Below are 12,795 nucleotides of genomic sequence, written 5' to 3'. Positions count from 1 at the left end.
GCAACTACCCTTCTATTTTCTGCTTCTATGATTTTGACTATTTTAGGTACCTCATGTAAGGGGAATCATGTTGTATTTGTCCTTCTGTGACCAACTTATTTCACTTAGAACAATGTCATTCAGGCTCAGCCACGTTGTTGCAAATGGATCACAAGAGTTGGGAAGGATATGGAGAAATTGGAGCCCTTATACACTGGTGACGGGAATTTAAAGTGGTGCAGCCACTATGAAAAACAGCATAGAGGTTCCTCAAAAATTAAAAATAGAACTACCATATGATCCAGCAATCCCACTTCTGAGTATTTACCTGAAGGAAACAAAAACGCTAACTCAAAGAGATATATGCACCCCCATATTAACTACAGCATTATTTACAAGAGCCAAAATATGGACAGAGACCAATGTCGACTACAGATGGATAAAGAAAATCTGATATAGTCATACAGTGGAATACTGTCTACTCCTTTCTATGTTTAGGATTAATATGCTAATAAGTACTAAGTACTTATCATTAGTGAACACATCCTATGAATTCTGCCTATATCTAAAAAAATCTTTGCTTACTAGACCCTTATTTATACTTGAAATTTCTTTACCTGTCTTTTACAAACTGCAGACCTGTTCACATTTCATACTAAAATTCAATATTCTGAAAAGTAAATGTACATTAGGCCAAGCTCCAGAATTTCCTTTCTTGTAAGGTGACATGACATTGTTGTAAGGGGGCCATCCCTCTGGTTAGATATGAATACATTATAATTGGTCTGTAACCAATTCCTTTCTCTTGGTAAGCTGAACTGTAGAGTCAGAGGTATTTTCTTGGTAGTGGGAACAGAGAGCTAAAGAGAGGAAAAGAGACCATAAGAGGCTGAGTGAGCACAGGAGGAAACAGGATCCATGTGTAAGCATGAGCCAAGGAGACCTTCACGGGAAAGAGTGAGTGACTGGTCTGGCAGAGGGAACAGAAAGAAACCCAAGGCAAAAATACATGTAGTAAAGAGGCAGAAATGTAGTGGATAAAAATTAACAAGATGGATATTGGTAAGCTTCTTATTCAGAGGGGGGAGTTAGGAGGGTCCCTTTGGATTTTGAAAAACTGGCCAGTCCCCAAATTTTCTGAGGTCTAACTACTCTGACAGTGGTAATTTTCAGGATAACTAGTTTGGGAGCTTTTTCTATACTCACATGAGATATAGCCCAGTGATTAAGATTCCTGTTGGCTAGTTTGCACATTCACTATAATGAAACGGACTTAATTTTTTCAAGATGTACCCATATAATGACCTGAATGTCTTCTCACAAAGAATTGTCTCAACTTCACTGACTGTGGAGTATTACTACAAAAATCAAATAATTCCCACATAAATGTTTAAAAGGCACCAAGCAATAATATTTGGTACACAGGTTTTTTTTTCAAGGTTAATGTAAACATCAACATAAATAAAGTTACTGTTGTACTTCCTTGCATCCTTTAGTACATCTAGCATATGGTGGTAATATTAGGAAACTGACATAAATGATGATGCTAGAGCTTGGTAAAGAATTGGTTTTGGAAAGGATATCTGCCATTTGGAAAATAAATGGCAAGTGTACCATCATTCCCTCTTCCCATTCTATGGTTGGCATTATTAATTAATCACAGTATTGTTTCTCCCCAAATCCAGATAAGTTCATAGTTACACATATTCACAGCATTCTGTTGCAGGTCTCATTACCAACAGATCTAAGCCAGCACTCACAATTAAAGCTCTTTGCCATCAGCGTGTTACTTCCTCCTTTGGACTTCTGCCTTCCGTGCTGGCCATTTTCTCCAAGTGATTAATGTAACCTCATTAAGTTAATGAATCTGGTACTTTAGCATTTCTTCGGGGATAAAAAACCTAAAATTATCGGCTAGGTACTACTCCATACACTAATACATTTTCTCAATTTATTAAAGGTGTTTATAGAAACTTAAGCATGATTTAGAAAATCTCAATCTCTAAATGAGTACTAATCCCTAGGCATTACTAAAGAAGAAAGGGAACCAAGAAAGCTTAAAAGAATATTAGAGATAACAGTGGCAAAATCAAAAACTTTTAAAGACCAAACTCCCCTCAAAGAAATAAAAAGATAGACACTGGGAAAAATATTTGCAACATATATAATATCTCAAAATGACTGATATCATTAGTAAACAGAGTATTCCTATAAGTAAATAAGAAAGTCCCCTGAATGACTGTTTATGACATGTTATTAGAAGGAGCACAAAAACGAGGCCACACTCTGAAATACTTTTTCCCCTACTTGTATACTAGAATAAGTCCATATATGTGCAGGGTTTTTGGTTTTTTTTTTTTTAGCCTTAAGAATTCCCTTTTAAAGTGATAGTACACTTAAGAAATAAGTTAATTTTAATATGTATGAGTTGGAATTCTTTGGAAACAAAAATGCAACAATTTCCATCTTCAGGGCTGGGTAGAAATGGGGAATGTCATAATTATGCAAGACCTATGTAACTTTTAAGTACTCTTCAAATATTTTTGTATTGAGTTGTTTATTCCAAATATCATAAGACCATATATGAGTCTAGGCAATATTAACCAGTGGCTTATACCATCAGGCAGACATGGATGACGGATGACGAAGTACGCACTGCCATGTAGTCCTGTCCACCCCCAAGCAAATGGTAACATGAATGTGGCCAAGACTCTGAATCTAATTAGAAATGTACAGGATAAATAAGGGCCAGTGGAACATAGTAAACCACACCGTGAGAAATCTGCAAAATACACACTGTGGGAAACTGTATGTGATAAGCAACCTGTTTCTTCAGTGAAAAAAACTGGAGTGACAGAGGGTGAGAGAGAGACTCTGTAGATTAAAAATAGAACAAAATAATAAAACTAAGAAAATGTAAGAGGCATATCAACCAATCACAATTTATGCACCTTAGTGGGATCCTAATCTGAAAACAAATTGTTTTTAAAAATATGACAATTCAAGAAAGTGAACAGTGATGTGTCCTTTGATGAGAATGAAAGTTTTTAGGTGTGTTAATATCTGTGGTGACCAACTCTACTGGTTTTCCCAGGATTGAGAGGGGTTTTTTGGGGGGAGGCGGATTTTACTTATTTATTTGAGAGAGAGAGAGAGAGAGAGTACAAACGGTAGCAGAGAGAGAGGGAGAAGAAGACTCTCCAACGAGCAAGGAGCTCAATGTGGGGCTCGGTCCCAGGACCCTGGGATCACAACCCCAGCCTAAGGTAGATGTTTAACCGACTGAGCCACTCAGGTGCCCCAGGATTGAGAGGCTTTCTGAGACTTGGAACTTGTAGTGCTAAAACCAAGAGTGTCCTGCACAAATGGTGATTTCCATCAAAACTAACTGGAATAGGAGTGACGTTGGTGGGGCTAGAGATAAACTCAGTAGGCTTTTGGAGGATAACTGTTCAAGTGTATTATATATTTGAAAATGTCCAATATTTTTAAAAAGTCACATGGACCAACATTGCTTGAATGTGGAAAGATGGAATGGATTTTACCAACACTCAGAAGCTTCATGAAAGCATTATATCTGGATTTTTTTCTCTCCTTCTTTCTTTCCTTCCTCCTTTCTTTCTTTCTTTCTCCCTTTTTCTTTTCTTTCTTCCTTCCTTCCTCCTTCTTTCCTTTCCTTCCTTCTTTTTTACCAGTTTTTTTGTGTTGTTTTTTTTTTTTAAGATTTTGTTTATTTCTTTGACAGAGAGAGAGAGACAGCCAGCGAGAGAGGGAACACAGGCAGGGGGAGTGGGAGAGGAAGAAGCAGGCTCCCAGCCGAGGAGCCTGATGTGGGGCTTGATCCCAGGATCCTGGGATCATGCCCTGAGCCGAAGGCAGATGCTTAAAGACTGAGCCACCCAGGCGCCCCTGTTTTATTTTTTTAAGTAGGCTCCACTCCCAGCCCCAACATGGGGCTTGAACTCACAACCCTGAGATCAACACCTGAGCTAAGACCAAGAGTCCAACGCTTAACCAACTGGGCCAACTGGATTTTTTTCAAACAGAAAGAAAATGAGTATGAAACATACTATCATCCAAGATAATGCAATGCTAATTTTGTCAGTAAACTTGAGGCTTGCATGTAATAAAATGAAATAGGCTGTTGATGACTTCTGGAAAGCCCGTCTATCATTCTGAAGTTTCTTATGTTATAGTATTGCTAACAGACAGTATTTACTGAGTGCCAAGGCCCTGTGAGATCTCCTGACATAGCCCAAGTATGCAAATTAGCCATGAGGAAGCAAGAGATTCTGTGTTTTTAGAGAGCTCACAGGAGGAAGCACTCACTGATCCACATGTGTATGTGAACATAGGATAAGTGTATGCATTTATCCGACATTTAAAAAGATCTATACATCCACTAATATCGGAAATGGATGCTTGTCGGTGAATTTGACTAAGGGGATAGCTTGAAAATTTTCACAGACTATGAGAATTTGTGGGTGTCTATTTTTTTTATAAAGATTTTTTTTTATTATATTATGTTAGTCACCATACAGTACATCCCCGGATTCTGATTGTGGGTGTCTATTTTTAAACACTACATGTATACCTTTGATGTGTGCTTCTTTCTTTTTATACATTCCTCAGAATGCAAGTGTTGAATTGTGTAGTTTACTCCTTTTCCTAACAATATTGAATCACCAATGTAAAAAAAAAATGAAGTCATTTAAAAATTACTTTTATAATCAAATCAGTGGCTTAGTGATTTGTGTGGATCGTGTTCCAAACTCTGTCTAGCAACAGAGTCCAAATTTCTTAGTGGAAGAAAATTAATTAACCTACCAGTCATCCTTCATTCAAATTGTGTGATGAATATCTTCTTTGCTCTGTTTCTCCCCTAGAATGGAGAAAGATTCCATTATCCTTGGCAGATTAAAAATAAATAAATAAATAAATAAAAGCAATGTTACAGAATTATGTTTTTCAAATGCATTTATTCATAAAACTGAGATGTGGAAGCTTGCAGAGCAGGTTTTGTAAGACCACATGAGTTGTGAGAGTATTTGCTGCGTCACGCAGTGTGGGCGCCTCGTCTTCAAGGTTTTCTTCAGAGGCAAGCAATCCAGTGCCTGAACCGTACCAGAAAAGTCTAGAAACAGCAAGGAGTGACAGAGTGATGGAGCATAAAAGTACAGGTTCTTATAGTCATCCTGAAAAATGGGCCAAGTGCCACGAGCCTCAGATTCATACAACCCTAGAGAAGCTCTTTCTGGGAAGCCTGAGCCCAGAGAGCGCTGTGGCAAGGTGCTTTCTGGCCGCTTGGCACCTTGCTGAGTGAGGATGTCCCAAAGGGAAGGAAAGCTGAACCACAGAAGACTAAAGAGCCCCCGACCAGACCAATTTACTTGAGCTCAGAATATGCCCTGCTTGGAGTTACTGCTTCTTTTTTTTTTTTTTTTTAAAGATTTTATTTATTTATTTGACAGAGACAGAGACAGCCAGCCGAGAGAGGGAACACAAGCAGGGGGAGTGGGAGAGGAAGAAACAGGCTCATAGCGAAGGAGCCTGATGTGGGGCTCGATCCCATAACGCCGGGATCACGCCCTGAGCTGAAGGCAGACGCTTAACCGCTGTGCCACCAGGCGCCCCGGAGTTACTGCTTCTTATTGAGACTTTCTTCTGCATGCTTTCTTAATCCCCCCCCCTCGCCATCCCACCCCCAGTTACTTGTCTAACCTGACCTACCCTTCTGTCAAAAGCCAGCCTAACTGCTTCTCCTGAAAAGAGTCTGACAAGATTCCCTCAAGTAGTAATTACTTCTCCTTCCCAGGTATTTTCACGGGGCTCTCAGATACCTTTTTTATGGCATGTGTTATAGATAGCTTAAATCCCTTATTTCTTATATGTGTGTATCTTCCACGGAAGTAGAAGTGACCATTTTTTAAAATTCTAATTTTTTTTAAAGGTTTTATCTATTTATTTAACAGAGAGAGAGACAGCCAGCGAGAGAGGGAACACAAGCAGGGGGAGTGGGAGAGGAAGAAGCAGGCTCATAGCAGAGGAGCCTGATGTGGGGCTCGATCCCACAACGCAAGGATCACGCCCTGAGCCAAAGGCAGATGCTTAATGGCTGTGCCACCCAGGCGCGCCTAAAATTCTAATATTTACAACAGTTCTAATATCACAGAATGTATATTAATAATACTGGTGGAACTGAAATAATATATGGGAATTGGTTGCTTGAGTTAAGGTCTCATTAGAAGGGAAAAAAGGAGAGCTGGTAGACCATCCTTCAAAATTGGTTGAGCACACACACACACGCGAAGGAAAATGAGTAAATAAAATATATACCTGAACTATTGATTTAATTTACTTATCTTTTACTCGTTCTATATTTAAGCTAGCAAATTTTAGAACTCAGCTAATTAAAATGACTGATTCGTGCATTACATATTTCCTTTTTGGAACATGATATAAAAGTTAGGGAAGTAACTACTCAGATGTAAAGTATAAGTTAAGAAACCCAAGTTTCGAACATATCTTTGTCATTTGTTTAAACTTTAATTCAACATTATCAAAATGTTTACTGAATGTGCCAGGGTTATAAATGCAGTCAAATGTCAAAGTTTGTATTTTGCTCTCGTCCCTTTTATTTCCATATAGGAAGAATGCTGTTTAAAAAGCTTTTCAGTTTACATTTCTAAATGACTTCAGAATTTTAAAGACTAGTTAGATAAATTGCTTTTAAACTATAAAACTTTGCATTCCAGACCAGAAACCATTGTCGTACATCTGCTTTAAGATAAAGGATGGAGTTATATCAAGATCAAATAACGTTACCCTTTCCAAAACTGCTAGCAAGAGGGTAATTACTATGTTTCTGTCATTTTCTTTCTCTATGCTGCCTCTTTGTTTCTCTACTTTCTTGCTCTCTGTCTCCCAGGTCAGCAAATGAAATAAACGCAATTTTGTGACTACCTTCCTGAATCAATTTCAACCTTTTCTGGGAATCAAAAGCATGAAACAAAAAGCCTTGCAAAAAGTATTTCACTTAACTACTGAATCATTTTTTATTTATGGGTATTATATTTCTAAATTATATTTGAAAAATCTATCATTTCCATTGTATGTCATAAGTTCTTGGTAGTAGAGAGAGGCCAATGTAGACAGATAATTTTTTAAACAGTTTTAATGAGACATAATTCATATACTATAGAATTCACTGATCTAAAGTATAAAGTATAAGCAAAATATACATCTTCAGTTTATTCACAGAAATACCCAACTACCATCATGATCTAATTTTAGAACATTTTCATCACTCCTAAAAGCAACCCTGTAGCCAAATAGCTGTCTCTTCCATTCTTTCTTCCAGCCCCTAGTAACCACTAACCTACCTTTTGTCTCTATAGATTTTCATGTTTTGGACATCTCCTATAAACAAATAATGCAATATGCAGTGCCTTAGGACTGTTTTTTTCACTTTCCATTAAGTTGACATACATCAGGACTTCATTTCTTTTTATACCCAAATAACATTTGTTGTCTGGATGTGCCACACTTGTTTATCCAGTCATCCTTTGATATGAGTTGCGTCCATCCTTTGATGATTATGAATAATCATTAGTGCACAGGTTTTTGTTTGGGCATACGGTTTATTTCTGTGGGGCAGCCAGATTATTCGGAGAATTTTACAAGAGTGTTCATGATTATAACTCTAGTTTGTTGGGAATGGTATAAAGAATATGTTCACAAAGAAACACTGTGAAACTTGACTCCTTTTTTTGTACACGGCTAGAATTAGATGTCATATATAAAACGTGAAATTCTGTGTAGACAGAACAGACAGTGTTACAGTGATAGTGCCATGATTGGTTATATCATTAACAAAAGAGTAGAGTTCAAAAGTAATGAGAAAGAACAAATCAGGCAAATTAAATTACAACCTACTTCCCTACCCTTTTTTCATAGGCACTGATTTGGAGATATGGTCAGATGGTCTGGAATAACAAAGTTCTCATGACATTGGTTAAATTGTATCTCCAAAACATGAATGTCATGAATTAATTAATTTATAATAAAGAAAAAAGAAAGAAACAAAGTCAGAAACAATAGGGTTGATTCAGATTTTAAAATTGATATGTGAAAGGACATGATCCAGAGTTAACCTAAGAGACACCTATGTTCACAGCTCAAGAACTCAGTTACGTCTGGGGGCACCTGGGTAGCTCTGACTCTTGATTTTGGCTCAGGTCATGATCTCAGAGTCCTGAGATCAAGCCCCATGTCCATCTCTTCCACTCAAGGGGCAATCTGCTTGGGGCTCTTTCCCTCTGCCCCTACTGCTCCTTGTACTCTCTCCCTCTCTCTGTCTCAAATGAATAAATAAATCTTTAAAAAAAAAAGAAGAAGAAGAACTGAGTTACAGCTTGAGCCCTGGTATCAGTTTAGCCATGACCACCAGGACAATGGCTGCGCCGTTCCTGCCTCTGAGCTGCAGTTTCCTTTCGAAATGAAAATGCTGGACTGGGAAATTATGAATTAGGCAGTATCTACACCCAACGGCTTTCGAGTGAGGTGTTTAAAATTTCCAAACCAATATCCAAAATATTAAAAGATAGTCCAGATCAACAATTGTGTTCCCTACTTGACTTTCCCAAATTCTCTCCCCTTCTCCAGAGCTAGATCATTGACATATCTATGCAGTTGTTTTGTGTGAATCTCAACACACATTCAGAGACTGTTACAACTGGAATCTCAGTAATCATTGGGTCAGGAATGCAACACTCTCATTTTACTGATTGTAAAAACTGGTTATGACCTGTGCAAGGACACATCCCAGGGACTGAGGACCCAGAGCTGACCAGGGCACCTGGCTCTTCCGAATCCATCATGGCACTTTTCCAAAGGATTCCAAACGTCTCTAGCTGTAACTCTGTCTCCACCGCAGACAGAGGACTATAGTTGTTTTTTAAATAGAAACAAAATATCATTGACTACCTATTAAAAACCATAAGTTGCTGACAAACACTAAGGTTTTAAGTAAAGGTTATCACTTGCTAAATTCTTCCTTTTTGCAAACACCTGGAACATCAATCAATGCATCATTGTGAATGAAAGAATGGACTCTTTAAAAAAATCACTCCTATCGTGCAGGGAGGTTGAAGTAAATATCTACCAACGATTTTTTTTTCCTTCTTAGAAACCCTCAGCTATGTCCTTTATTGACACCACTGCTATTGAAGAAAAGAGCAGCAACATATTACTTTGCTTTGAGTCGTCGCCTTCCGATTATCCTCTCTGCAGTGTCACACTGTGTTCCTCCTTCCTAACCACTTCCGCCATCTGTAATGATCATAGTTACTGACATGTTCCCTTTTTATCTGTATGTTTACAATCTGCCTTTTTTTTTAAAGATTTTTTTTTTAATGATTTTATGTATTTATTTGACAGAGAGAGACAGCCAGCGAGAGAGGGAACACAAGCAGGGGGAGTGGAAGAGGAAGAAGCAGGCTCCTAGCGGAGGAGCCTGATGTGGGGCTCGATCCCAGAACGCTGGGATCAGGCCCTGAGCCAAAGGCAGATACTTAACGACTGCGCCACCCAGGCGCCCCTACAACCTGCCTTCTTAAGCTAAAATGCTCGTTCTTTGGGCGACAGGAATTCTACTTGCCTTGCTCACTGAGGTGCCCGCAGTGTTTAGCATAATGCCCGATTCTTGGTCAATACTGTTTGCTGAACAAAAGATACTAATACTCAGACCAATAAAAAGTCTACACAGGAGACAGTGAGGAGTTCCATAATGTTCTGCATTTATGTGAATGTCTGAATATGTGTAGACATGAGGATCGACGTCCAGATATTTCAGATGTTTCTAGGTGAGCCTGGGGGCAAACGAGTTACATTCTTGTTACTAATTTCTATACATAAAGATGACGTTATTGCCTTACAACTAATTATTAATAGTGTGAACTATTAAAGTACAACTTTAATGTCTGATGAATGAAGCATCTCTTTATTTAAAGGCACAGGTCAAAGAATGTAACTCTGGAAATAAGCCTACATTCAAATTTAGGTCTGCCAATTCTAGTCTATGTCATCTTGGGCAAGTAAATCCATCTCACTGAGTCTCTGGACTCTAGAAATATAGATACTAGATATAATATTTTCTACAAGTTCCTGATACAATATGAAAATATTCAACCTGTCGCAAATGTCTTCATTTATCGCAAGGATTAAGCTTTAATAATGCTACAAAATTAGTGACAATCCCTGCTAAACACAGTAGGTGTCTGACAGATGTATTCATTTTTAGTATTATCGATCCATGGCAACCTCAAAGATTCACACTACGTAAACAAAAAGCGATCCCACCAACCTCGTCACATTGTGATCATACGGCTTCAGTGTGAGCAGCACTGAGATTTTCGAATTAGTCTTTATCTGCCCTGTGGGCAAGGACTCCCTGTGGACAGACAGGACTTTGGTAGTGTTATCATCTTTTGCCAACCTTCGTCCAGGCCAGCAGAGTGGGTTTCAAAGTAATACAGCCATGACGATAAATGCCTGGCTTAGTTACAGAATTCTATTATCAGCCTTCCTGGTTTACATTTTGCCAAATAGAGCATTAAAAGTAATAGATGTAGTGAGTTCCCCCATCACAGAACATGTTCAAACACAAGCTACACAGTAAAATGGAAGAAGACAATGTAGACAAGATCCGGTCTCTGCTGCTTTATTGTTAAACTCCAAGCGTGTCAGGGGTACCGTGTGGTGTGTCACAACCGCTCTGCAGTCTTGCTGACAGGTGTTTCACTTTCTTTGTTGGAAGGCGTCATAATACCGCTCATTGATTCCTAGGTGCGGCATGTGCTAAGGAAATCCTAATCAGAAGCACAGAAGGCTCCTGGAAGACTAAGGATTCTGTTATCTCTGCCTACTCTTGGCCCTTAAAAATTTCCAACGAAGTTTATAACGCAGTATCTTGCCAGATTCTCTGAAGGAGAGTCTTTTGAAGTCCTTTCAGTCTTCTAAGGCCCGGCTGATCCTTTAGTAAAGGCGCGTGCTGACAGACGGCTCTGTTCCTCTTCAGTGCTCTCTCACTAACCCCACCGGGAGGCGCTTTGATTTTCTCCTGCTAGATAAGGTCAAGAGACGGTTTGTCCAGGAGGCTAGAGAGTCCTACATTCTGGCGATAATTTTCAGTTTCCTGTTTTCTGTCAGCCTTAACAGCTCACTCACCTTTGATACATTTATTCCCAGACAACAAAGAGAACTCCTATTACGGGTCCCAGTACTTCTCTATGGACCCTGGAGACTGTGAGTGCGGTAAGAAAATGATAAATACTCACTATACATGTGATAGATGTTGCAGGAGGTAGAGACACCTAAATACTAAGAGTGAGGCATCAAGGAAGTCGGTTCTCTCTGCACAGGCGACAGACAGATTCAGCAAGGCTTCATTCAGAAAGTGAAAACCTAGCAGGAATTCTTCATGTGAGGACGAGGGCCAAGAGCTCAGTTGTCGCTGCGGCCCAAACCCACGAGTTTCCTGCAGAGGCCAACAGATCCAGAACCTGGGCCCACCAAGTGGAGTGCTGGATCAGCTAAGAAAACTGGATAAAGCGTACCAATTATTCAGAGTTGGGGAATTTTGCCAGCTGGTTGATACAGCCATTATTAAGTGTCACATAATATAAAGTTTTGATCAAATAAATTATGTTAAAAACAGAGATCATATTCAAACCTTCTAACTTGCCAGTTACTTTAATGCAACTCTTAGGAAGGCTTTTGAGGTTATTTATGTCCACTGCATATGAATGGCAGAAATACTGAATAATGCTGTGCCACTGTGCATCTCTTTCCGACCCTCATACGGTGACATCATGTTAGTAGCTTGAATGTGGCATCGTGGGAGCATTTATGGCAGGAAAAATCAGCAAACACTACAAACGGAGTTTCTCTTACTGTTATTGATTGTCTGGGCTTAAGAAAGTGATGGAGAATATGTTTATGCAGATTGCACTAAAAATATGTTGTACCTACAGCTGTTACATTGTAAATAGAGCAAAAAAATTGAGCAAAGATACTTCCAGGATTACAAAACTCTTTCCTGATTAAGCCAAGCTGCTTACGTCATTGACGAGCAAGTGAAGTTCCAACACATGCCGTCCTTGTTCACGTTCATCTTAATCACTAACGTAAATAAAAATATCATTAACATTCACGTCAGAACTAAAGCTGTTTATCAACTGCAATTACAGCTTGGCTCCAGACAGAACAACAGTTCAGCAAAAATCAACAAAAGCCGCCTAATAGAATCAACTGGCTATCTGGGATTTATAGAAGTATTTCATGTTTATTTTATTTGTAAACTGTATGCTGTGCATGTATATGACGTATGCTTTACATCACTGAAATATACCGAACTTATGTTTATAGATACGCATGCACACACAAGTGTATGCATATGTACTTGTGTATATTATACCCATACCCTCTTCTTCTCCCACGGAGAGCAGGTTGTTAAACACTCACAGACTTACTACGGTGCATCTCTGTTATTGTACCTAGTATACCAGGCAGAGAGCTCAGCGAAAGTTAAGGGAGCCATTTAATAATTTAAGAAAGGACATTGCATGACTTTCTACATTTTGGCAAACTCTGTTTAACTGAAGTAAGAAGGAAGACAAGAAAAAAATCTAGGAGACAGCTCATTTAGTTCAGGTATATAAAATATTGAGGACTTTAGGTTAAATCAGAAAACAAGGAAGAGATGGGTCTGAGAGACACATTCCAGTTAGAGTTGTAAGAACACAGTGGCTGATGAAC

The 12,795-nt window shown here is 38.9% G+C and overlaps 1 protein-coding gene across 2 annotated transcripts in view; it reads right to left on the bottom strand.

The window, feature by feature from the left end:
- Positions 1-12,795, bottom strand: part of ADAMTS19 (ADAM metallopeptidase with thrombospondin type 1 motif 19) — a 478,977-nt gene that overhangs the window by 247,871 nt on the left and 218,311 nt on the right. For both annotated transcript variants that reach the window (XM_034655959.1, XM_034655958.1), the window contains exon 5: positions 4,807-4,861. The gene's annotated coding sequence lies outside the window, so the exon portion shown is untranslated. The remainder of the gene's footprint in view (positions 1-4,806; positions 4,862-12,795) is intronic.

This window comes from Ailuropoda melanoleuca, chromosome 3 (genome assembly GCF_002007445.2).
Source record: "Ailuropoda melanoleuca isolate Jingjing chromosome 3, ASM200744v2, whole genome shotgun sequence".
Taxonomy (NCBI): Eukaryota; Metazoa; Chordata; class Mammalia; order Carnivora; family Ursidae; genus Ailuropoda; species Ailuropoda melanoleuca.
The sequence above is the reverse complement of the archived record's forward strand: the minus strand, read 5'-3'. Positions and strand labels throughout refer to the sequence as shown.